The 26,767-nt window shown below is 44.2% G+C and overlaps 1 protein-coding gene and 1 non-coding gene across 2 annotated transcripts in view; one reads left to right on the forward strand and one right to left on the reverse strand.

The window, feature by feature from the left end:
- Myo1d (myosin ID) overlaps positions 1 to 26,767 on the reverse strand; it is a 304,092-nt gene that overhangs the window by 41,913 nt on the left and 235,412 nt on the right. The window lies entirely within an intron of this gene.
- LOC127200933 (U6 spliceosomal RNA) lies at positions 23,371 to 23,477 on the forward strand. Its single transcript, XR_007832149.1, has one exon. It is a non-coding gene; the product is annotated as a U6 spliceosomal RNA (small nuclear RNA).

Here is a 26,767-nt window from a genome sequence, read left to right on the forward strand (position 1 = left end):
CTCTTCACTTTGTTACTGACTTCTCCTTTCCCAGGTTCCAGTCTTTCAAGTATTCCTGAGTTCCTCCTTGACTATTATTATTTTCTTCATCATGTCTCGCATCAGTCACTCCTATTTCCTCTACTTCCTTTTCAGTGTTTGCTTCTACTGTTACCCTTCCTGCTCCACGCAGTTCCTAAGGTCAGGGACTCCTGCAGCCCATTGCTGGACCCTTGGCTCCCGTGCTCCCCCTGCCCAAGGCTCTACCTCTCTCTTCACTGTCTTGATGATCTGCTCAGGAATGTGAGACAGACACTTGCGGCCACTCACCTGGCCTGCAGGGAGCCCCCTGAATCTGTTAAAATTGTTTCTTCCTGAAAGCGCCCGCTAGGGGTTTTCTCAGCTGACAGGCAGTTCCTTCCTTTCCCCGTCATGGTGCTGAGAATCACTGCTCCCAGCAGAGGAAATTCTAGTAGGTGACTGCTCTGTAATAGGCTATCAGACACCAGGGAACAGGACAACAGGCAGAAAGAATCACAGCCATGGCCGAGGCTTTTTGTTTTGTTTTTCAAGACAGGGTTTCTCTGTGTAGCCTTGGTTGTCCTGGATTCTGTGCAGACCAGGCTGGCCTTGAACTCACATTGATCCACTTGCCTCTGCTTCCCGAGTGCTGGGATTAAAGGTGTGTGCCATCATGCCTGACTTTTTTTTTTTTTTTTTTAAGTTTTCACGCAAAGACTAAAGAAAAATATTTGACCACATAAAATATAAAACTTCCACAGAAAAGATAATGCAATTTGAAAAGACAAAGAGAGTGTCTTGAACATGTATGACAGCTAGATGATGCGCTCTTAAGCTGGGGAGATGGCTCCGTGGCTAAGAGCACTGCTCTTCCAGAGGTCCTAGGTTCAATTTCCAGCACCCACATGGCAGCTTACAACCGTCTAGGATTGTAGTCCCATAGGATCCAATGCCCTACTACTACCTTACGGTGTGCTGATGCACTCTCAGACAAAACACACATATACATACAATACATAAATAAATCCTAAAAAAAAAAAAAAAGATTTCTACCAACATAAAAAAAAAATAGTACCAAGTGATGACACACTAATAAGAGATAGAAAATATGAATAATTCATAAAACACAAGGAACTTGTAGGCCCATATGAATGGGGGAAACTGTTTCTTCTCTGTCTGAGCGCTGAGGGCTGCTCCTGGCTGGCAGAAGCATAAGGCACGCGGCTTGATGGGGCAGATCTAGAATGTGGATCAAAGGCCTCGACCCTCACAGTTCCACCTCTAGGATCTCTTAGTTAACAATTACAACAGGAAGAACCATATCTGAGAGTAATTCATAGCATGGCCAGAATGCTCAAACCTGAGAATATTCTGGACGCTCAACCAGAGAGGCTGCTTAAATACTGCACTTTTAAATATCTGCAGGAAGAGGCCAGTTAGTGACACACAAAGGCATTTTCTGAAGCTTTCTATCGTTAGGTGAAATAGCAACTACAGTGTTCTGGGCCGAAGTGTTTGCTATGGTCACTGAGATGATAAAAATCTGGCTACAGTTCAGCCTCAGTCATGAGAGGCTGTCACAGACTACGCAGATACAAGGCAGGTGGCTACAGATCACTCTAAAATCAGCTTTGGTGAGGCTGGAGAAACGGCTCAGAGGTTAGGAGCACAGGAGGGTACTGCGTGCACTGCCAAACCATCTGTAACTCCAGGTTCAAGGGAGCCAACATGCTCTTCTGGTCTCTGCAGACAACAGGCGCACACATCCTGCATAGAACCCGAGTTCGGTTCCCAGCACTCGTGTTGGGCAGCTTTCAAACGCCGGTAGCTCCAGGGGATCCAATAAGTTCTTCTGGACTCTGTGGGTGCCTGCGTTTACATGCACACGTCTACCATATCCACACACACATACATATACAATAAAAAATGAATCTTTCCATTCTTTAAGGCATTTATTTATAGGCTCCTTTGTGGAGCCAGTGTCTTGATGAAGTGCTTCCCCTTTCCAGTGTGACTCAGTGATCCTAGAGACTTCAAATAGTTTACACAGAAGTAATGCAGGAAAGTCAATCCACCTAAGGCAGTCGAAGACAGATGGTATAGGAACGACAAGTGACGTCAAGCCTGGGGTTTCAGCACGCAGTGCAATTACTGCTTAATAAAATAATGTGGGCCTTTCACTTACCATTCTTACTTTTGGTGAAGGTGGCCTGCCGGGGTAGGGCCTGAGATGCTCTGTCAGTCTAGTTCTGGGTTAGTCATTAGCCCTAGCTCAACATTTTGGGTCATACACAATGGGGCCATACTACTTTCCCATAATATTTTGCTATGGCTACTGGACTTGAATGCTATGTAATTTCCAGATATCTAAGACATTGTTTTGATATTTTTATCTCAACAAATTAAAGAAAAATTAATGCCTATTTTTATTTTATGTGAATTGGTATTTTGCCTGCATGTATATCTATGTGAGGGTGTTGGATTCCCTGGAACTGGAGTTACAGGCAAGTGTGAGCTGTCATGTGGGTGCTGGGGAATTGAACCCAGGTCCCCTGGAAGAGCAGCCAGTGCTCTTAACTGCTGAGCTATCTCTTCAGCTTCTCTTAACACATTATTAAAAATGAAACTCTGTCCTCATTGGGAGTTAGATTTGGCCTGTGGGTCAACGTGGCTTAACATAGCTTATCTGGCTGGGACAACCAGCAGCAGCAGTCTGGAAAGCAATGCCTTTCCTGACCCTGAGAGTAAATTCCAGCCCCGAGTGCCCTCACCCCTGGAAATGACCAGGCTGGCGAGAACCAAGGATACCAGACAGTCACTGTCAACTGTCTGTGTGGCAGCTCTTGGGAGCAAAGAGGGTCCCCTCAAGTCTTTTACTTCCCAGAAGCACATTTTATTAGTCCTTTTGCCATCGAGCATAGAGAGAGAATAAGCAAGGCATGGCTATCATCACACGCCCACAACTGTGGTGAAAACAGCAAACAAACTGCTCTCCATCTGAGGACTCACTGTTGGTAATGGGACTGCCAACAGCAAGGAGCCCAAAGCCTGCTTCTTTTACAAAGGAGAGGTTCCTCCAGGATTCCTGTTTGCTTTGCTACAAAATGATTTCCCAAGGAGACCAAAGGGAACAGGCCATTTCCAAGCCAGCACCGCTGCCTTTCTCACTTTCTATTTTAAAATGCACTTCTGTTCCACACATTTTACTTGAGCTTTGGATACCAGTCCACATCCCAGAGACTGTGCAGTCTTTGGTAGAATGTCAGATTCAGAATGCTGCAGCCAAACCTACTGAGTTCTGGTCTCTCCTGATTAGCTATGACCTGAACACGTGACTTCACTTCCCTATGCCTCAGTTTCTTCAGGTATGAAAAGGGGATAAGATTCACCTCCTAGGCCTGTTTATATACATTATGGTAGGTATAGGTTCTGCTAAGATCCTGGCAGGGTCCATGCTCTGTACTACCCCAGTTGTAGTACATGTATGGCTGATGCAAACTCAGTACTATAGCTACCATCATCTATCTATACGTGTTTTCCAAGTGCTTCAGAATATGTGTGTGTGTGTGTGTGTGTGTGTGTGTGTGTGAATGAGTGTGCATGTCCACAAACATTTAAGTTAGACCTTCAGGCTGGTCAGGTATTCCTTTTTTTTACCACACTCTCACGAGTAGACTGTACTTAACAAAATGAGCCTTGGGGCTGGAGAGACGGCTCAGTGGCAGAGTGTGTATTGCTCTCGCAGAAGACCCAGGCTTGATCTCAAGCACCCACATTGGGCAGCCAACAACCAACTGCCTGTAACTCTAGCTCCAGGGCGTCTGCATCTGCTGCCTTCTTCTGACCTCCACAGGCACCTGAACTTACACACATATATCCACATACAGATACACACACTATACATTTTAGTTAAGCATATGTGGGTGCCTGTGCATGTGTTTGTGAACATGGGGGCCAGAAGAGGGTGTCAGATTCCCTGGAATTGGAGTTACAGGAGCTTGTGAGCTATCTGATGTGTGTGCTGGGAACAGGAGTCATGTCCTCTGCAAGAGCTGTAGCTAGTCTTAACTGCTGAGTCATCTCTTTCTTCAGCTCCTCAAGTCATCAACTTAAATAGCAGTTTAAAAACCTCAAACATTTTAGTGGAATAGAATTCAAAGACATACTAATTTGATACACGCTGATAAATAATGGTAGTAACATATAGTAAGCTATTCTCTCTCTCTCTCAGGTTTTTTTTTTTTTTTTTTTTTTTTTTTTTTGAGACAGGGTTTCTCTGTCTATTCCTGGCTATAGCCCTGATTTAGACCAGGCTGACCTTGAACTCAAGAGATCCACCTGCCTCTGCCTCCCAAGTACAGGGATTAAAGGTGCACACTGCCACCACCACTGCCTGGCTCTATTATGTTTCTCAGAGAGCAGAAAGTTTGCATGCATGGTAGAAACACTGCAGTTCATTACATCCAAGTCTTGAGTCTGAGGCAGAGTCTCAGACAGCATTCGTTGGCACTGTGTGTTGTGATGACATGCACCCTGCAGAGTGTTCACTGTGTACACAGCATAGAACTGACAGCACTGCGATGATCCTTAGGTGAGCACAGCCAGAAACATCTTGGCTTCATTTCAAATTCACTATGAATTTGAGTGGGTTTTGGTTGTTGTGTGCTCAGAAACCAATTAGTGTTTCCAAGACTTTAAAAAAAGTTAAGGTTATTTGTTATTGTTTTGCCTACATGTATGTATGTATTCTATGTATGTGCCTGCTGCCCAGAGAAGGAGAGTGTCAGATTTCCTGGAACTGGAGTTATGGACAGCTGTGAGCTACCATGTGGGTGCTGGGAACTGAGCCTGACTCCCCTTCAAGAGCAGCCACTGCTCTTATCTTCTGAACCATTTCTCCTGTAGCTGTTGCCAAGGTTTTTGAGACCCTACTGTTTAAGAACCTGGGATCAGTCAAGGATGATGGCACACGTCTGCAATCTCAGAGAGGTGGAGGCAGAAGGATCAGAAATTAGTTGTCCTTGGCAACACAGCAAGTTCAAGGCCAGCATGGGCTACAGGAGCTCTTGGTTTTTATCCCTCATTAGTGTGTGCACCTGATCACCAGTAAGGGCCACTTCCAACTGTGGTAACTTATAGACTACAGGTCTGCTTCACTTGGGAAGAGCTGCAAGGTACAGAACATGGGGCGTTCCTTGTCTGTCCCTTCACGTCACATGTGACATTCAACCACACTCTAACTACTTGTCAGCTTAATGTCAATTTAGTGTGCTTGGTTTTTTAGTTGTTTTTGGGTTAAGTATGTTCAAATTATCTACAGTTCTTGCTGGCTAAAGGATCCATGGGAACACAAAAGTAGTGAGAGACTGAGGTATGCCAGAAACTGACCAAAACCTGCTTTAACTTCTCCTACAGAGTCTGGATGCTGGTGTGTTGCCTCAAACCTGCCCACTGGCCAACTGGAGATTTTGCAACTCTGGCTTCCCATGACGTGAACTGCCACAGGCACTGGAGCTCAGGCGAGGCTGAGAGCTGAGCCAGGTGACACATGGTATGATTCCTTTCACCTGAAGGAATCAGGGGGCTGTCAGCCAGAAGTTTCCAGTTACTCATTACATTTTGGAGACAGTGCTCTATCAGCTTCCTGTCCAGTATCACCCTGGGAATTGTGAGTCAGAACCCCATCTTGTTCCTTCTCTTTAAGCTGACACTCCATGCTTACTAGTTCAGTGATTGGCCAGGTAAATTCAAGTCTTCCCAGCTTTGGGCGGGAGGCTGCTGCCCTGTGCTGGGTTCCATGGCTGAGTCAAGTGAAAAGTGACACACTCCACAGTCTCCATGAACTTGTGGCATCTCCCTGTTTGTGGGGAGATGACGAGCTAAAGATGATTAGAAACCAGAGGAAATTTAACAGTGATCACAAGCTTTAATGAAGAACCCACGGAGACCCAGGGCTTGTGGTGTGGTTCTATTTTTAGCCCTTACCCTGAGGAAGGAAATGCTGGGGGAACAGGGGACGCTCCAAAGGCTAGGCTGCACTGTGGAGCTTTTGGGATGACTTCAGGTTATGTGGTAAGAGCCACTGAAGTGGCAGTGTCACATGCACATACAAATAAACACGTGTAACAGAACAGTTTTTCTTTTAAAGCAATTATTCATTTGGAATCTCAGACATAAATGTCTGAAAAGGGGACTTAAGGGCAGTCTTTGGGCCAGGCATGGTGGCACATATCTAAAATCTCAGCATTTGGGAGGTGGAGGCAGGAGGACCAGGAGCTTTTCTCCTTTAAGCCTTTTTAGCCAACACTGATATGTGCTGTACCAGGCCCCCAGGATACATCCCTCAGATATCTCCAGAACAAGGACCACGTGGTTCTGAGTCTAGCGTGGGGAGCGGCGGGGCTGTGCTGGAGGGCAGCCTGATTCCCAAGCCTGTGCTCCGTCCCCTCCCCAGGGCCTGGTGTAGATTTAACTTGGCTTTTGGGTTTCTTAGGTACATCTGTCAAGGAAATGGCAGCTTCTGGTCGAGGGTAAAGAGCTCCTGGGAAGGGCCACAAGGTGGATGTAGATAGAAGTTAACGCGAGAAGAAAATGAAGCTGAGTTAGAGTGTTTTGTCTTGGTACTCTGAGATGGAAATCTCATTCAGGGCTGTCATCTCTGAGCAGACAGCACTATTCAGCAAAGGAACTTTGCTCAAGAGAACATCCTGAGTAAGTGCCAGGACCCCAGCAGAGCCTGTTCTGTGGTAACCATGACGAAACTTGCCAGCATCAGTTGAGTACCTACGGTGAGCCACCCTGGTGCTTAGCTAAAATCCAGGAAACACATAAAAGCAACTGTTATCCTCAGTTTACCATAAGGAAATGGAGCACAAAATGGCTATATACAAGATCCAGAGGCTCTTGTCTAGTAAGGACAGGGACAGACAGATGCAGGCCACCTCTGCCTTTGACATGTCACATTGCCTTTTCAGCATGACTACTCCAATGGCTTGGCTTCAATCATGGCTAGCCCTGTCAAGATGTCTTGGCCACTGTGGGGCCCTTTCTCTGTCTTTGCCGTTATCAAGTATATACAGCCTTGTAAAAAGGCATGTGCACCAGGAGTGGGTAATCACAGGACACCTAAAAGTGTTCTACCGAATGTGCCAGGTGCAACTAAGGCAAAGGCTGGTTCCACTGCCATGTCTGAGGATCTCAGCTCTGGCCTTCAGAGACTACACCCCTACCCGAGTCATCCACCTCAAGAGACGCATTCAGTAGTTTCACAGGCTCCAGAGAGAAGTGTGGGTGGCTTGGTAAAACCTGTCTGCAGAGCTAACAAAACAATTCAAAAGGCATGTCGCAGTGATGGGTGTGCCACCATGATGGCCAGTCGCAGCTTCCTAGACACTTATCATACAAATTCCAACCTGAATCTGGCGGGGGGGGGGGGGGGGACAGAGGTGGTTGGCATGGTTGCCATTTCTAAGAAAATCTTGAAGTTCCCCCCAGTACCTCTTAGAATTCCTTGTGCTATCAAACAGCCCCAGAGTCTCTGCTACCCCAAAGACAGCTTGATAGATGGCAGGGAGCCAGCAGTTTTGAAAATTACTAAGAGCTTAAAAAGGCTAAGATACAGGCCATGGTTTAGTGGTGGTAGACACTTGCAAACAGGCTTGAATTCAATCACCAGGTCTCTGTCTCTGTCTCTCTGTCTCTCTGTCTCTCTCTCTCTCTCTCTCTCACACACACACACACACACAGTGATGATAAGAGGCTAAGTTATGTTCAGAAACCTATGCAACTTGATGCAGTTCATTTAGGCAAGTTTGAGTCGAGAAGATGTTTAGTTTTTAAAACCAGCAACACTTATCTCTGCACTGTTATATAGAGAGATCCTGTCTCTAGCCTCATCCCTTTGTAAACTGAGAGTTCTCTCTCTAGAACACAAATCCAATTAGTCCATTCACCTTAAATAACCTACCAGCTCCCTTAACGCAGTGTACAAGTTGGTTTGCCATAGCGTTTGTCATGTCTGGGACACTGTCACTAAGGAGATAGTTGTATTAATTGTGTTGGGTTGTTCCTGGCGGTCAATTACACAGAAGGTGCCTGACAACTGCACTGGACTTTCCTGTTCTGACTCTTGCCACTCGGATGAGTGTGGGCCAGGCTCCACCTCCCCTGAGCTCCCTGCCAGAAGTGGATAACTTACTCCTGTCTTCCAGGCAGCCTCAAGGCAGAGCTGAGGGCCTGGTTCTCTGCTCCTGTGCACTAGATGCTTTCTACATGTGAGCTCTTGTGGTTGGGGCCTGTGAGTTACTGTATTGGCTGGTTTTGTGTGTCAACCTGACGCAACTTAGGGTCATCGGAGAGGAAGGAGCCTCAGTTGAGAAAATGCCTCCATGAGATCCAGCTGTAAGGCATTTTCTTAATGATTAATGGGGAATGCCTCAGCCCATGATGAGTGGTGCCTTCCCTGGACTGATGGTCTTGGGTTCTATAAGAAGGCACACAGAGGGCCGGAGAGATGGCTCAGAGGTTAAGAACACTGTCTGATCTTCCAAAGGTCCTGAGTTCAATTCCCAGCAACCACATGGTGGCTTACAACCATCTGTAGTATTATCTGATGCCCTCTGTATACATTAAAAAAAAAAAAAAAAAAAAAAAAAAAAAAAGCAGGCAGAGCAAGTCATGGGAAGCAAGCCAGTAAGTAGCACCCTCCATGGCCTCTGCATCAGCTCCTGCCTCTGGGTTCCAGCCCTGCTTGAGTTCCTGTCCTGACTTACTCCAATGATGGATCACAAATGTAAGCCAAATAAACCCTTTCCTCCCCAACTTGCTTTTTCATCATGGTGTTTTTGTCACAGAAATAAGAACCGTAAGTCACCCCTTGACTCTCCCCTCATTTGTAGGAGAGTATTTTTTGTTCTATGTGCTTGGCAAATATTAGCGGACAATAAAACAACTATGGCTAGATGACCTAAAAAACAAAGCCAGGTCTGTGTTGTAAGTGCTTGAGGCAGAGCTTCTCACTGTCCTGGTATCACAGCAACTTCTATTCATTTCCACATGTGTGTATGTGCAGAAGACACAACATTCTGTGAGCAATCTGTTCTCTCAGGGGTGAAGACATCGGGCAGGCAAGCATAATTCACTTCCATTGTTTGCTAGGGACAGCATTGCTTTAGGCCAAACCCTGCTAAGCAATGACTAATCACAGAAGTGTTCTGAATCGCATTAGGCCACAGGCTCCCATATTTAACTCCTATGTGGTGCTCTCAGATCGGCACTAGCATCTGGCACAAAAGACATGTAACCTTCCTGGGCAGCCCTTCCGTATTTAACCTATTTCCTAAGGTAGAGACCTCCCCAGGGAGTGGAAGGCCACTCCCAGACTTCTGCCTGAGAGTGTCATCTCCCACTGGCAGAGCTGTGCTCCCGGGAAGAGAGTTTCCACGGAATGAGCAATGCTGAGCTCCTTTCTCAGCGTTCTCCTCTCCCCAAGCATTAATTCTTCAGGGGTGAATCAGGTCTGGGAACTCTCCTATCTACCTAAATCTGCATTTCTAGTTCCTTACAGAGCCAGGAAGGAAATACAATTCTGTAGTCACCCTCTCACAGCTTCTCAACCACTGTGGATCTGTAGTGTGCATAATTAGAATCTAATAGGGAGCCAGAAAACAAAGTCTGAGAATAAAGGAGAGAGAAAAGACAAGAGTATAGGTGAGTCATTAGAATGGACAGCTGTTTCCCACGTTCCTGAGGACTGGAGTAGGGGAATGTTGGGTTGAAATAGGACTGAAGTTCCCCAGCTCCCTGGGACACTTAAAGTCATTAAACAGAGTACCAAGGGAATGTGGACCAGCTTTCTCTGGAGGGCTTTAAACACAGCTGTAATTAAACAGTCAGAGATGACTTCCACTTTTATCTGGCCCATGCTGAACAAGCCAGAATCCTTCACCCAATGCCACCAGCACCCAGAACCCCACCAGGAATTACCCGTTCTCTTCCTGTCAACTGTGAGACAGGGTTTCTTTGTGTAGCCTTGGCTGTCCTGGACTCTCTTGCTCACGCTGGTCTTGAACTCACAGCAACCTGCCTGCCTCTGCCTCCCTTAAGTGCTGGAATTACAGGTGTGTGCTACCGCGCCCAGCTCTATTTTCTATTTTTATGGTATTGCTAAGGATGAACAACAGATCTGAAGCCCTCCATCCTTTAATCAGTCTTTGATAGTCAAATCAAACTTCCTTGGTTATAAAATGTAGATCAAGGTCATTTTCTCCTTCTAACCCTTATAACACCAGAAGGGGATACTGCCACACATTCTAAGACTTTTTCAATACTTCAATGCTTTCAAAGCCACTGCTGTCAAGTTCAAGGAAATCTGCAGTGGGATGAAGTCACACTTTGACATAATTCTCTATGCCTGGATGGATTCTGTAATGCTGAAGTTTAGAGTGTATGACGTTAACTACTGGAGAGCTAGAGATGGAACTCGGTGAACTTTTAGCATAATATTCTTAACACTCACACACAGACAAATGCATACACTCACACACGTACAAGAACACAAACACACAGATGCATGTCACCTGCACATACACTCACATATGCACACACACATACGTGCACATACATGTACACACATCTATTAATACTGTGTCTATTTTTCCATGAAGCCATCCTGTACCGAAACCTGCTGTTTGGGAATAAGACAAGGGAGAGAAGGTGAAGAAAACCTGAGGCTGGAAAAGGCTGGCTGTCTAAATTGGGGAGGGGCCTAAAGGGAAACCAGAGACCACAGCCACATACATTAAGGCTGAGAAGGGCAGAAACGACAGAAAAGAAAACCTCTTGTTGGGAACAGCTCCTGGGGCTGGAGAGATGGCTCAGAGGTTAAGAGCAGTGGCTGCTCTTCCAAAGGTCCTGAGTTCAATTCCTAGCAACCACATGGTGACTCACAACCATCTATAATGAGATCTGGTGCCCTCTTCTGGCCTGCCCTCTTCTGGCCTGCCCTCTTCTGGCCTGCAGGTGTACATGGATAGAACACTATATACATAATAAATAAATAAATCTGAGAGGGTGTGTGTGTGTGTGTGTGGGAAAGAGAACAGTTCTTGATGAAATATGATTGGAAACAGTGCTCAGAAAAAACCCAAAAGCGATCTTTTAAAGCCCAAACTCAGCTGGGCATGGTGGCTCAGCTGGGCATGGTGGCGCAGGCCTTTAATCCCAGCACTCGGGAGGCAGAGGCAGGCAGATTTCTGCGAGTTCGAGGCCAGCCTGGTCTACAAAGTGAGTCCATGACAGCCAAGGCTATACAGAGAAACCCTGTCTCAGAAAAACCAACAAGCCAACCAACCAACAAACAAAAACCCAAACCCAAACGCAAGTGTGAGATTACAAGAGTGTTCCACTACTCTTGGCTTGCAAAGGCACATCAGAGAGTTCGGGGGATTGGCTGTGCTGCAGAGAGGGTCCAAGGAGGGAAGAGGAGGCGTGAGAGTGAGGGGGTGGGGAAAGAAAATATGGTTGTTTAAAAAGCAGTCAATAAATAGATCACAAGGTTCTAGCTCAACCCAACACCCTGCACTCTGCTTGGCTGGGACTCTGAATGTGCGTTGGCCTGCTTCCTGTTCCAAGCTTTCCACCTGCACAGGAACAGCTGATTCCAGTAAGTTTGCCAAATGGCCTAGAGGACCGTAAACTCTGGGGGTCTGGGATGGGCAATTCCATCTCTCTGGAAGACGGCAGGACAAAGGACGGGGTTTGAATTAGAAATACTGAAATGCCTTGAGTCAAAAGAGGAATTAACCTTTCTTCTGACATTGGTAGCATACCCATGGGTGCTGGTAATTGAACCCAGGTCCTCTGGAAGAGCAGCCAGTGAGTGCTTTTAACTGCTGAGCCTTCTTTCCAGCTCCTCAAATATTTTTCAAGTGAAATTTCTTTATAACCTTGTGAAGAAGACTTTCAACCCTCTTTCCCCTGTTGAATTATTTTTGGATATCAGAAAGCACTTCTCTTGACACCCAGGTCATGTGATTTTGCTGAGGGAATTAAAAACATTGCCTTGTTAGCTTTTAGCAAAGAAACCCACCCAGGGTGCGGAAGCGGATGAAAAGCGAGTGCCTTGACCCACTGCTACCTTCTCTCCTACTTGCTTTAAACCATGCCTATTTTTAATCCTTTCCACTCACTAAGCTGTATGCAGATACTGCTCTTACTTAGCTATCAATGTTACCTGTTACCCAGTGAGTTCCTTTAACGACAGATGGGATTCATTCTGTCATTAATAACCACCTCGCCTGCATCTTACACAACGTATCCTAGGGTTCTCTGTGTAGCTCTGGCTGCCCTGCCTCTGCTCCTGAGTGCTGAGACTAAATGAGTGAAGCCACCACTGCCTGGCTTCCTTATCTTGATCATGTCAAATAACATCCTTGTTGCTCCATCAACAAGAAACTAATTTTTCTTTTTTCTTTTTTTTTAATATATTTATTTCTTTATTTATATGAGTGTTCTATTTGCATGTTTGACAGAAGCGAGCACCAAACCCCATTATAGATGGTTGTGAGCCACCATGTGGTTGCTGGGAATTGAACTCAGGACCTCTGGAAGAGCAGCCAGTGCTCTTCACCGCTGAGCCATCTCTCCAGCCCCAAGAAACTAATTTTTCATTCCCCATTTTCTTAACTGAGGACATTTAAAAGCATTTCTACTATCCCTTCAGACTTTTTAATTTCTTTGTGGTGGTGCTGGGCATAGATTCTAGGGTCTTGGGTGTGCTAGACAAGTGACCTCATGCACACTACCACTAACCTGTACCTTCAGCCTGCTTCCAGCATTTCCATCCCTGCATCCAATGCTCACTTTCTATCACATGAACGTAGCACGTACCCAAATCCGAGGTTCCTTTTGGTCCAGGCCAAATGTCCTTCCTGTAGCTCTACTCCCAGTACTGACCTTGTCCACATAGGTCAATTTTTTTTTAAATTAAAAAAAAATCATATGACAGGCATCTGGGGCTGCAAATTTTAACATTTTATTTATCTCACCCCACCATATGTATGTACGTCATATGCATGTGTCCATGTATGCACGTTCGCATGCGTCATGAGCATGTGCATGTGTATGGGCGCATGTGTAAGTGCCTGAGACTGACACCAAGAGTCTTCCTTGACTGTTCTCTACCTCACTCATTGTGGAGACTGAATTCAGATCTTCAGGTTTGGCGGCAAGCGTCTTCATCTGCTGAGCCATCTGACGGCCCTCCATCCTTTGTATTTGCTACATATATCCCGGCGGGCCTCAGATTCACTATGTAGCTAAGGATGATCTTGAACTTCTGATCATCTTGTCTCTACCTCCCAAATTCTAGGATTACAGGCACATCAACATTTCAGGCTTTTATAGTACTAGGCATCAAACCTAGGGCTTTATGTATACTAGGCCATCATTCTGCCATCTGAGCTACATCCCCAGACCTATTTTGTATCAGTTCACTTCCTGGTGAAATCTGTCAATGAGTCCTATAGGAATTAAGACTACTTTATTATAAGTCCCTTCATTTATATTAAATTTTGTTTAAGTAAGTCAAACATGGAGTGTACATGTACAGTGACTACATACAACAAGGAAGCGGACACTCTCGGGATGACTTAAATGACAATTAACTTTGCTATTACAGTCAGCGGCACGGGGAGCCTCTCTGGTAATTGGGCTCGCTCTTTCCGCTTCAGTGGGTAAATCCCAAGGTCTTCTCCCGTCATCTGTGGTGGGCTCAGCTTCTCCTGCCTGTTTTCCTTAGGATCCCTGTTTCTCCTTTGGAGTTTGCATGGATCCTGCCTTTCAAAGAAATGGCTGCTAGGTGGACGAGGGTTAGGAATACATTCATTCATCATGCAGTCTGTGGAATCTTCTCTGCACAGCACCTTCAGTGTCTTTTTATTTTTCCTTCCACTAGTGAGAGTTTGCAGTCAGGCAATGCTCTCGTGTGAGAGATGTGAAGACAGTGAACTTTTGCAAAGTTTCACAGAGGTGGGGAGAGATTGAGAGACTTCAAGGAGGAACTCCAGAACATAAGATGCTAGAGGATGGAGTATAACAGTTTCAAGAAGTGGTACCCAAGTCACAGGAAAGAGAAGCACCACTGATAGGTTCTTATCTCAGTTGAGGTTGTGCTTCTGAGAGATCAACAGAAACATCACATCAGACACAGTGGAAAGCATGGAGAGGCAGCTTCCAAACTGCAAAAGTCCTAGCTAAAACCATCGGGAAAGTGCAGTGTGAGTTATTTTGTGTGCCTGGCCCTTTAAAGGACCCTGCGACCTTCAGTGTTGGTTGGTTCTTAAAACTTCTAGGACCCGGAGAGGATATGAAAAGCCAGCGGAGGCTGAGAGAGGCTGAGTAGGATTGGAATAGGCAGGAGGAGGGTCCAGCTGGAAGAAGAGCAGGGCCAGGGAAGTCAGTTGATGCAGGAGGGGAAAAGGTTGAGTAGGGCCAGAGAAGAGAACAACAGGGATTGAGCAGAGTGAAAACAGGAGAGAGGTGAAAGTGAACTGGGCTAGCAGAGTGAGAAGAGAAGACGCCTGGGGACAGGTGAGCCAGGAGAAGCTGAGCCGAGCCACTGAAGATACCGTTAAAAGACAATTAGGAAGAGAGCCGCGAAGAACACACACAAAACAGTGAGAAGAGGAAAAAAGAAAAAGACATAAACTAAGTGACCTTCTGTAAAAACAAGGTGGTCAGAAGCCTGAAAGCCACTAGCAGCCTTCCACGTGCTTCCTCTTTACCACCCACTATAGAGAATCCACTAATAGGACCTGAGACTAAAATGTAATAAAATTAGCTCCTTTTTTTTTTTTTTTTTTTAGGTAGATCAGGGTGAGTAGGGAGAAGGGATGGAGAAGGAATGGGAAGCTTACCAAAGTATCTGTCTCCCCAAAGAATTCGGTAGCACTCGCCGGCAGCCATCCTGGCCTGTTTGCCACTCAGGTATCAAGCAGGGTGACTTGAGGGCATGTGTTTAAAGCACACAGCCACATGGCTAAAGGCACCCGGGTCTCCTGGCCTTCCTGTTCCTCCGTGTAGAGGAAATGCTACAAAAGCTGGCCCATTCAGGAATTTGCTTTACAGATACCTGCCAGGGCTGAGGATGGCTATGACTCTAGTCTGCTAGAAAATGGCGATAATTTTCAGGACAATTTTCTAATACACACCAAAAGCTGCCCAGATAGAGTGAGAGTCCTTGGGCTTAAAGACACACTGCTGAGCTCACATCCTAGTGTTTCTTCTTCTTGAGATATTGGGTCTTGTTTTGTGGCTCAGGCTGGCCTCTAATTTGTGATCCTCCTGTCACAGCCCCCTGATTACTGGGATTACAGGTATAAGTCACCATGCCCAACATTATAGTTTCTTAATCTAATATCAGCTTTGGGTGCCTACTATCTGACTTTCCGAATGGCTACGTGGCGTACAGTGAGACATAGGCTATTATTATCTAGCAATGCATGCGGATTTGTCAGGGCCCAGACACTGACTTTAACCCTTTCCTTTTGCTGAACCTGCACTTCTGGTTTGGATTCCTCTCTTTTTGAATACACGGCTACACACCATGATGCCTGGGATTTACCTTCCACTAGTGAGAGTTGGAAAGTACAGTCTAAGGAAGAATCCAATAGATGGACCTTCCAAAATTCAGAAGCAGGCTGCACAGAGACCCTAGAGGTAGCCATGAGAGCTTGGCCTTATCAAAGACAAGTGATAGTTGGCGGAAACTGTACATAAGACGATAGATAGCCAAATATGGCTTTGAAACCTCATATATAAAAAGTAAGTTATTTGATGATTTTCCTTTTAAAAATTCATAAGAGCTCCATTAAATCACAATCAAATTAGGGTCCCACAGGAAGTAAGCCTCACAATAGACGGGCTGTCAGGAATCCCCACATGTGTAATATGGCCTTCTCAGGATTCTCCACCACTCGGTGATGGATGACTGCTTCTTCCTGACGTGGTATGGAGCCTTGCTTATCTGGGACTCGGCATCAGCTGGCCACATTTAGAACACTTCTCTCACCTCATTTGCAGCTTCTCGCCTACAGATCACACACCTAAGGCTGATTTTCTTGAATTTGCATAATGTAAGAATTAAACTTGTGAGTCTACAGCCCTGAATTCAGAACAGAGGCTAATACTTGCTCTCCCTTTCTTCCTTCTTTTTATCTATTTTAATTACTCAACTATATTCAATTAGTCAAATAAGTAGCATGCACCACAGTTTTATATGGTAGCATTGTTATTCTGTGTGCACGCGTGCATGCGCGCGCGCGCGCGGGTGTGTGTGTGTGTGTGTGTGTGTGTGTGTGTGTGAGCGCACATGCACACATACCATTCACTTCCTCCCAGGTTGGGCATGTCTTCCTCTTCTTCTGCGATATCACTTCCCGTAAGTGTCCTCCCTTTCTGATCATCTCTAAGTGCTGCCTGTACTTCTATCCTGGTTTCCCCTTTATCACACCTTCTCTCTTCGGTGACTTCCATTTTGGCATAAATTCAAGCCCATTTACATTACCTCCAAGTTTCCTGTCTGCATAGTTAGGCCTTGATATCTTTCTAGTATTTTTGGCCATGTTCCTTCCTGTAGCCTCTGATCTTGCCACCAGGGATGACTCATTGCTTTCAGAACACAGCCAGACTATTTCCAAATATATTCTCTCTGCTTTGTCGCACTGTTTTCTTCTATCACAACGCACTGTCCTGTCCCACCTGGACATTCCTCCCTGTTCCATAGATCCAGGAAGTTTTTAGTTTTGGCCTGATTGAAGCACTGGTGCTATGTAATAAATCCCAAAGTTCTAAATTATATAATTTGATAATTTTGAGATGTGTATGATTACTCATAAAGCCATCATCTCTCTCAAAATGCCTGCCATGGCCAGCACATCCTGTCTCATTACACAATGAGGTAGGGCTAAGAGGTTGTGGTATGCTACCATACTCTACGCTCAACATGGATTATGATAATATACCATGCATTTTTAAAAAAGGTATGAGTTTTAATGCCCGGCATGGTGGCTGACACCTTTAATCCCAGCATGCGGGAGGTAGAGGCAGGTGGATTGCTGTGAGCTTGAGGTCAGCCTGGTCTACAAAGCAAGTCTAGGACAGCCAAGGCTACACAGGGAAACCCTGTATTGGAAAAAAAAAAAAAGGTATGAGTTTGAGTGTTTGTTTTTTCGAGACAGAGTTTCTCTGTGTAGCCTTGGCTGGCCTCGAACTTACAGCGATCCACCTGCCTCTGCTTCCCACCTGCTGGCAACGGGGAGCACTTATATCAGTTACTGGGATAAAGACACCGGGAGTTTGCCTTCTTTTTTCTTTTTTTGAGACAGGGTTTCTCTGTGTAGCCCTGGCTGTCCTAGAACTCACTTTGTAGACCAGGCTGGCCTCGAACTCACAGGGATCCACCCGCTTCTGCCTCCCACATGCTGGGATTACAGGTGTGCGCCACCACGCCCAGTGGGAGTTTGTTTTCTGATTCCTCTCATCATTCTCTATTGTTTGCTATATTTTTCTGATTTCTATTTTCCCTGATTCCTGCTCTGGTTTTTGTTTCTCTTCTTTCACTTTCTTTGGTTTCATTTGCTTAGATTTTTAAAATTTTAAGTGGAAGCTGAAACCATTGATACGAGATATTTTCTTTCTTTTTTCTAATCTAGGCATTCAGTAATACATATTTTCACCTAAGCATTGCTTTAGCAGTATTACATGAAACTGAAATATTTTCATTTAGTTTGAAATACTAACTTTAATTTCCTCCTTGACCCATAGATTAGTTTGGAGTATATTATTTGTCTTTTGTTTTAAAATGCTCTTTCTTTTTTATGATGTATTTTATTTTTAATTATATGTGTGTGGGTACATGCACATTTGTGTAGGTACCTATGGAGATCACAAGAGGGTATTGGATCCCCTAAAGCTGGGGTTACAGGCAGTTGTGAGCTGTCCAATATGGGTGTCGGGAACTGAACCCTGGTCTTCTTCAAGAGTGGTAAATGTTCTTAACCATCTCTCTAGCTCAGTGGTTCTCAACTCTTTCACAGGGGTTACCAAAGACCATCAGAAAACTCAGATATTTATATTATGATTCATAGCAGTAGCAAAATTATAGTTATGAAGTAACAATGAAAATAATGTTATGGTTGGGGTCACCACAGCATGAGGAGCTGTATTATGGGGCTGCAGCATTAGGGAGGGTGAGAACCACTGCTCTGGCTCCTACTTTTTTTTTTTTTAATGTGTGTGACTGATGATTATTTAGGGTGTGTGTACACACTCATGTATATGTTGGTGTAGGCAAGCTCAGTACAGGTCCCTGTACTCCACTTTGGGATAGTCTCTTGTTTACTGTTTTCTTCTGTCTCTGCCTCCCACCTGGCTGAAGGCTGTAGAGATTGGTACTACTGTACCTAGTTTAAAAATTTTCATATTTACTTATTTATTTTGTGTGTGTGTGTGTGTGTGTGTGCGCGCGCGTGCGCGTGCACGCGCACATGCCCACCCCGCATGTGGAGTATAGAGGATAACTTGAAGGAGTTGATTTCTCCTTCTACCATGTGGCTTTAAAGATTGAAAGCAGACCTGTTTGAAAGTGCTTTTACCTGCTGCGTCATCTTCTGATACTTTTACCCCTTTTGCTGAGAGTTCTGGGTATTTGAACTCTGGTCCTCATGGTTGCATGGCAAAGAGGCTTTTCCCACAGGGCTATCCCCAGCCCAATTTCCATTTTTGTTTTGTTTCGCTTTGTTTTTGAGACAGGTTTCTCTGGGTAGACCAGCCTCTGCTTTCTTAGTGCTGGGATTAAGGGTGTGCGCCACCATTCCCTGGCAACCAACTTGCATTTTTAACTCTGTATTGATTTCTAACTTGATTTGACTATGACAGGGATCTAGAAACCTTTTATAGTCATTACAACCATGATACAGCATGTAGTATGGTCTACGCTGGCAAACACTCAAAAACTGTATTCTGACATCAGGGAGGTTTCATATTTTATTTATTTATTTATTTATTTTTAACATGCTAGCATTTTCTGCTTATTATGGAAGGGAAGGGCTTTAAATATGCTACTCTGTTCTTGCCTACAGGGTTTCCAATGGAGCTTGTCAGTACCTTTATCTTTTATTCGTTTGAATATAATGTTTGCATCAGATCCCTTTTAAGGCTTTACTTTAAATAACTGATTTTGAGGAACCTCACTGTGATGAGTCTATACGTCTCATTATTATTCGTGTGTCTGAGTTTCATTGAAATTTGTGAATCTGTGGCTTATAAAGTTTTTACCCAAGTTGGAAAATTTTAGCCATTATCTACTCACTTAGCTTTCTCATCTTCGGGGCCATTGGCAACTCCATTTGCATGCTTTTACACTATTTCAAGTCATTTCACAGTTGGTGATCCATTTATTTCAAAATCCCACTTTCCCCCAGAGCTTCTCTTTGCATAGTTTCTACTGTTAGATATTCAGAGTCGCTCAGTTTCCCTCTGCACTGCTGAGTATGTTGTTAGCCCGCCCATTGCTTTGGGTGTTTTCCAATCTTTACCTTTTTGTTAAACATGGTCCTAGTGACTACTTTCATGTCCTTGATGGCTGCTTCTAACATCTAGTGTGGTTTGGGCCAATCTCTTTGCTGTTTCTTCTCATATCAAGAAGATTTTTTTTTTTGCAGGCCTAAGACTTTTGGCTAGATTCATAATGTAGAGATTATGAACTTGGTGCTAGGTAATTTTATACTTCATACATATTTTTGGGCTTTTTGTGGGTTAGGGACATTTGTAGATAATCTGTTTCTTTTGGATGTTAAGATTTGTTAGAGGAGACCACAGCTGTATTTGGTCTAGGGCCAGTCAGTTTCTACTGCTCAAGGAAACCCTTTGTGTGTAACATTCAATTCCCCACTGGTGAGCAAAGGTGTCCCAGGCTCACTGCTGGGACAGGCACTGCTCTTCACTGTCTGAGAGTGCTGGGCATCGGCACCTCTCATCTTCCAAACTGCCCTGTCTTTATATTTGGGTAATTTTCTTATACAGCTATGCTGGGCAGCATTCAGCCCATAACCCAAGAGGAACCTCACAATTCCCCAGAGTTCTTCCTCTGTGCATTTCTCCTCTCTGTCTAGCCTCCCTGCCCGGTCCCCCTCCCCCCAGGCTCTGTTATGACTCCCTCCCTGTGTCATGGTCTGGATACCCTCTCAAGGCTGGATGCTGGGGCAGCTGCAGATCCGCTCGCATTTTCCGTGTTCAGGGATGATTGCCCTTCACTTCCTGCTATCTTGCCTTAAGAGCCATTGTTTTAAACATTTGCTTTTGATTGTTTTAGATAAAAGGGTAAACAGAAATCTTACTCTACTCACTCCATCTTGGCTAGCAGCCTAGGCTTCAGAGACTTCTTTTAGGAGCTTGCACAAACAAGGCTCTTTTTGATGACCCTTTCCTAGAATTTTCTTCAGTTCTCTCAGGCCTGACTAAAGATGTACTCTAACCTTTGTGCTTTAAGCTACCTCCTTTATACTCCTACAAACCTGTTATGAATTATGCATTTCCCCCTCGGCAGACCACACTAGATGGAGAGGTTGATTTTTGCATTCCCACATAGGAGACAAGTCTGATATGCAACTGAGATTGAAGAAATCAGTATATATATATGTATGTAACAGACATGAATTTTTCCAGTTTCTATGGTACTGGTTCACTAGCACTGATTTGCACATTACTTTTTAGCATCTAGATGATTTTTAAAATGTACAGCTCAGCATCATGGGCCTGGAGAGATGGCTCGGTGATGAGTAACACTGGCTACTGTTCCAGAGAACCAGGGCTTGATTGCCAGCACTCACGTGGCGGCTGACAACTGTCTGTAACTAGTCCTAGAAGATCTGATGCTGTCTTCTGGCCTTTTCAGTTCATACCTACATTTCTTTTCTCCTTGTAGTCTAGTCAGATTCTTTTTTTTTTTTTTTTAAAAGGACATTTTATACAACATATCTAATCCTGGAGACCAGGATCTAACACTTTGCTTCACTTTCCAATGATTCTGTCTTACCATGAATCAAGCTGATTTTTTTTTTTTACCACTAAGAAAACTTTGTGAACTTACTGGTTAACTAGCTGCTTTGTTTTGGGAGGAAATGATTAGATCTAAAATAATCTCACAACATTTGGATAATTTTCCTATAATTACAAATTGCATGACAATTATAGAAAATTTGACATTCCTTTTTTTGGACCTAAGTTCAAAAGAAGAATCAAATTAAGGCATATTAAACGTAGGGATGGAGAGATGGCTCAGTGGTTAGGAGGACTGGCTGCTGTTCAAGAAGTCCCATGTTTGATTCCCAGCACCCACTTGGATGACCACAACATAATTCTAGTTCCAGGGATCTGATATTCTCTTTGGATATCTGAGGGCACTAGGCACATACATGATGCACAGACATACATGCAAGCAAGACACTAATACACATAAAATATATACATTTAAAAAAATCAAGTGCAAGAAAAATTTTTCCTGTCTTCGTTTTTACACTGTAGAAAGGAAAGCTAGAATAAAAAAATGTGTCAAAGTGAAGCCGAAGCAAAGAATAACTGTTATCTTTTAAAGGAAGACCACAGAACTACACAGGAAAGCCTAGGGTCTGCAGAGGACGAGGCCAAGAATTCGCAGTATGTGGGGACATCTGAGCCTATATCAACTTCTAACCATGTGTGCGCCATTACCCTGTGACAGTACAGTGAGGAAAGCTGACCTCCAGGTATCATCTGTGCTCTTGCCTCTAGTGGTTTCCTGTCTGTATCTAAGCTGTGTGTGACTCAGAATCACAGGCCCTGGAGCCTGGGGACACACATGGCTGCAGAGCTCTCCTGGTCCACACGTGCACATGACGTGCTGTGTTCTAACGGCAGAACTTCACATTTACTTTGCAGTAGTTTCTTTTCATTATTCTAGCCTGACAAGATGTTCTGAATCCTGATTCTGTCACCCACAGTGTCAACCATTCTTCTGGGGCTGTGTCCTTGGCAAATTCAGTGAGTAGGACTTTATTCAAATTTCTGAAGAGTGTCATGTGGGCCTTTTCCAATTAATTATCACCATGCTTATGCTGACTCTTATAGCTTTTCTTCCCCTAAAATGAAAATCATGGCTATTTTAGAAATCTGTGGAAAATTTACATTAAGTTTCAACAATGTAATTTTTAAACAGGCACTTGGAGTGGAGACCCAGGGCCTTGGGCTTGTCAGGCAAGTGTTCTGTCACTGATCTGTCCACCCTACTCTAGTTATCTTGAGACAAGGCCTTGCTACATACATTGAAAGTTGTTATGTAATACAGCGTGACCTCTAATTCATGATCCTCCTGCCTCAGCCTTCCAAGTGCCAGGATTACAAGTATGAGCTACCATATCCAGCTAATATTCTTGACTTTTTGGGATCTTTGTTCGCACTAGCAAAACTAGGCACATCTTCAGCTGTCTTCATTATTTGGGCCCGTTCCTTCCACACTGCCAATCAGTTTCTGAAGGTGGAGTCCAGTTGGACATGCCTCCCTGTGCTCTCTGGATTTGAGTCATCTGGCCCAGATGTCTGAATTAATAAAGCACCCAGCTGCCCTTATTTTTCCTAGCTGGGCTTTACATTCCCCTGAGTGCTTCAAACTTATCTTTTAGTGGATAAGACGATACCTTTACATGCTACCATTGGCTCTTCCCACCGCCATTCTACAAGCAACATGCCTTCTTCACTTTTGTTATTATTTCCCCAAGACTCATTAGCTTAGGGTTTTTTTGGATCTAGGTAACAGAAACCCATTCATAAATAAGACAAATGCCAAATTCATCAAAGTTGCAATCTGTTGAATGACCAGTTTGCCAAATTTACCAAATTTGCATCCTAATTCAAGTGGTTGTGTTGGGTGCACTGTCAGAGCTCAGCTCTGAACACTGTGCTCCTGAGCCTTCAGACTTTTTTTTTTTTCCTTTCCCCCCTGGGTTTTCAAGACAGGATAGTCTTGCCTGTCCTGGACTCACTTTGTAGAGCAGGCTGGCCTTGAACTCTCGGCAATCCACCTGCCTCTGCCTCCCGAGTGCTGTGATTACAGGCATGCGCCACCGTGTCCGGCAGGCCTTCAGATTCTGGCTCCCCTTCAGCCCATTTTTTCTTGGTCTCCTATTTCTGCTGTCCCTCAGGTTCCTACCCCAGTGTACCTGGCAGCGGCACACAAACCCTTCCTTCTCTCCTTGTTGCCTGTTCTCTGGCTACTTCCAGTTGGAGCGTCATGGACTGGGATTGGCTGCTTTAAACTATTGTTAAGAGAATAAATGAGTGCGCACTTAGGCAGCACATATACTAAAATTGAAACGATACAGAGAAGATTAGCATGGCCCCTGTACAAGGATGACATGCAAATTTGTGAAGCATTCCATATATTTTACACTTATATAGAATTAAAAAAAAAAAAAAAAAGAAAATTGATCACTTAAAACTCTGTAGAAATCTCCCAGCTGGGCATGTTCGTGTATATCATTAATCCCAGCACTTGGGAAGGAAGAGGCAGGTGGATCTCTGTGAGTTCAAGTCCAGCCTGCTCTACATAGTAAGTTCCAGGACAACCAGGAGAGATCTTATCTTAAAAATCCAACAAAGAAACAAACAAGCAAACGAGTAAGTAAAAATATCCCAAAGCTATTAATTGCCACTTTATCAAATTAAATAGTTGCAAACCTGTTTTTTGGTAAATAGGTAAATTTGGTAAGTTAGATGAAATACTTTTTGGGCAGTGAGATAAATACCAAATATTAAATAGGTAATGACCAAAAGATTTTAAAATTCAGCTAGACTGAAATTTTCATCATGAATGTGAAAACCTGTGGACTTTCCCAACTGTTTTATATTTTCATATCTGGTTTGGAAAACATAAAAGTGCCAGTTTCTAGGCTGGGGATCTCGGTGACCAAGAATGTAGGGTAATGTTTTTTAGTAAACATACCCAGTGCCTAGCACTCTCTTTGGCTATGGCTATGTGGATTTCTGTGCCTTGAGAACATGACATCTGTATGCAACCATCTCACAGAAGGGTGCCTATCCCTGACCATCCTAAATAAACTACAGACACAAGTCTGAGCCTAATTTACTTTTCTGCTATAATTCTCCTTAAAAGACTAAATTAACTAAAAAGCCTAGTTTTCTCCAAATTTCCTTAAAATGTGCTAAGGGGAAATTATGTATGAATTTAATCTCCATCAGTTTTCAAGTATGCATTACACTGTCACCCATGTGTAACGCACACTGGCGAACTGCGCTTTTGACAAGTAGCCCCACTTCAGGTTGTACAAGCTCTTAAATCAAGCAGAGCATTCACTCTGAAGACTGCAACATGGCTTCCTCCTTCCTCCTTCCTCACCCACTCTGCCATGTATGCTGACCTGGGCTCAAGGAGTCAGGCCCTGCCCCACTTGACATTTCTGCCTCTGTGGTCTACTATGCTGGGTGTTGGGCCCTCTCACCAAGAGCAGTCCTGTGTCTTTGGAAGCACACTCAGCCACAGCTCTAGGGCTTCCACCTTAGGCACAGGAGAAGCCATGGCCTAGACATCTTCTCTGACCCAAAGGCCCCAAGGATGGGTGGGACAAGTGGTCCAGCTTGGGTCAGGTGTCATTCCTGTAATATTCAGCTCATCCATCTTAAGGGTTAGGCAAGGCAAGAATATGGGGCTATTGGTAGAGTTACACAGATGTTCTACAGGGAAAAGTACCGGAAGAGAGCATGGCTGGATAGAGCAAAAGTCAAACATCCCCACCCTCAAGCTTCTTCTGCCGCACAATTAACATTTCACTCTATCCAGGGGTCTTTTCTTTTTGAGATGGCTACAGGGTTGGCTGAAGGCTCTTTACCTTCTTGCTTCCTTGCTGGTCCCAAAGGCAAACATCTGGATACCTATATAGGTATAGGTATCCTATATAGGGCTAGTTAAATAAAAAAATACCTATATAGGATTAATTAAAATAGCAAACAGCAGAGAAGGTATAAAGGTGAAGGTATTTTATCACACTGTTATCATTGTGTGGATTTCTGGTTTTAATGCTGAGGGTTCATCTGTCTTTTCCAACCTCTACCCATGTTAGTGTTTTGTGGAGAGATTACTTCCTTTTTTTGATTTGTGGAGTACACACACACACACACACACACACACACACACACACACACACACTCTCTCACACACCACAACTAGTGTTCTCTAAGTGCCTACTTTCCTCAAGTGGACAGCACTTTGAGTCTCAAGCAGTGCATTAGCCTTTGTCTCATGTTCAATATGTATGAATTAAAGGTGTGCTTATTTTTATTTTATGTGTATGGGCATTTTGTCTGCATGTATGCCTATGTCCTACATGTACATAATGACTGCAGAGGCCAGAGGACTGGGTCTGATTCCTTGGAACTAGAGCTACAGATGGGTGTTAGCCTCCATGTGCGTGGCGGGAATTGTCCTCCGTAAGAGAACAAATGTTCTTAACTGCTGATTCATGTCTTTGGCTTCCACTTAGATGTTGTTATACTTACTGTCTCCATATTATTTATATGAGAAAGTTCAAATGCATAGATTTTATAAGCTCTGGCTTATTTCTTCCAATCTTATTTCTTTGGTTCCTTGCAATCACCCAGTTCTCCAAATGTACTAGGGTATTAACCTCCACCAAGATTTTTCACTCTGCTCCCTTCTCTGGGGGACAATCTTGAGCCACCCTGAAGCTGGCAACTTCCCTGAAGTCTTTCTCATAAGATTAAGAGCTGTTTGGACTTGAAAAAAATCTTTATGGCCCCCTACACCCACAGCCCAAGGTCTGGTGGTGGGTGTTCTGTGAGTGCGCGCTGAGCGATGGCATGAAAATGGGACAGTGGTTGCTGCAGATACAATACTTGGTTAAGTGTGTTATGGTTACATAAGATCCTGATCCCAACCTAGCTCAGAGGACCTGAAATAAACACATTAAGAAAGCTTTTTAAAATCCTATTAGAGTTATAGCTGACATTCATGTTAGGAAAAAAAAAAAAATCAAACAGATAGCATAAACCAGGGTATTATCCACTAATTATCTGGTGAATTTGGGAATACCTCAGTATCTTCATTTTGACCTACATTGTAAAGTTCAGTGCTATGGTGTTTCAAAAACTAATATGACTATTTTAAATGTACATTACCTACCTGTGGAGAGGCTGAAGAGATGTACTTTGGGATTTATTCTTTCAACATGAAAGGCAATGTTGGACACGTCACAAAGCAAATAAATAGCTTTGATCTGCACAAAAATGCCCTTAGAAAGCCTCCATCACAAAGGCAGGTACAAAGGAGGAAGCCTGTGTACCCTGCACCCTAGAGGGAGCTCTGTTCCAGAAGGTCCTGGCACAGGGGCCACAGAACAGCACAGAGGGAGAGAGGCAGGGTTGGCACAGTTTTCACAGGAGACGGCCCTCATTACTGTTTGATTTGGGCCCCTGGCTTAGTCACACAAAAGACCTTTAAATTTTCTCTGTGCTCTTGTTACTGCAGATGGCTCTGAACATATGTATAAATAGCTTGAGTTTGTTGTGTGGAAAGCTGCTATTTGCACATGGAGTTTCCTATCTGGGAAGGGACAGGTGGGGCCCCACTGCAAATTTCTTAGAGTAACTAAAAACCATTGCTTAGGATGACTGACACCTCCTTCTGGGACAAGCAGATGTC

The sequence above is a fragment of the Acomys russatus genome, chromosome 16 (assembly GCF_903995435.1).
Source record: "Acomys russatus chromosome 16, mAcoRus1.1, whole genome shotgun sequence".
Classification (NCBI taxonomy): domain Eukaryota; kingdom Metazoa; phylum Chordata; class Mammalia; order Rodentia; family Muridae; genus Acomys; species Acomys russatus.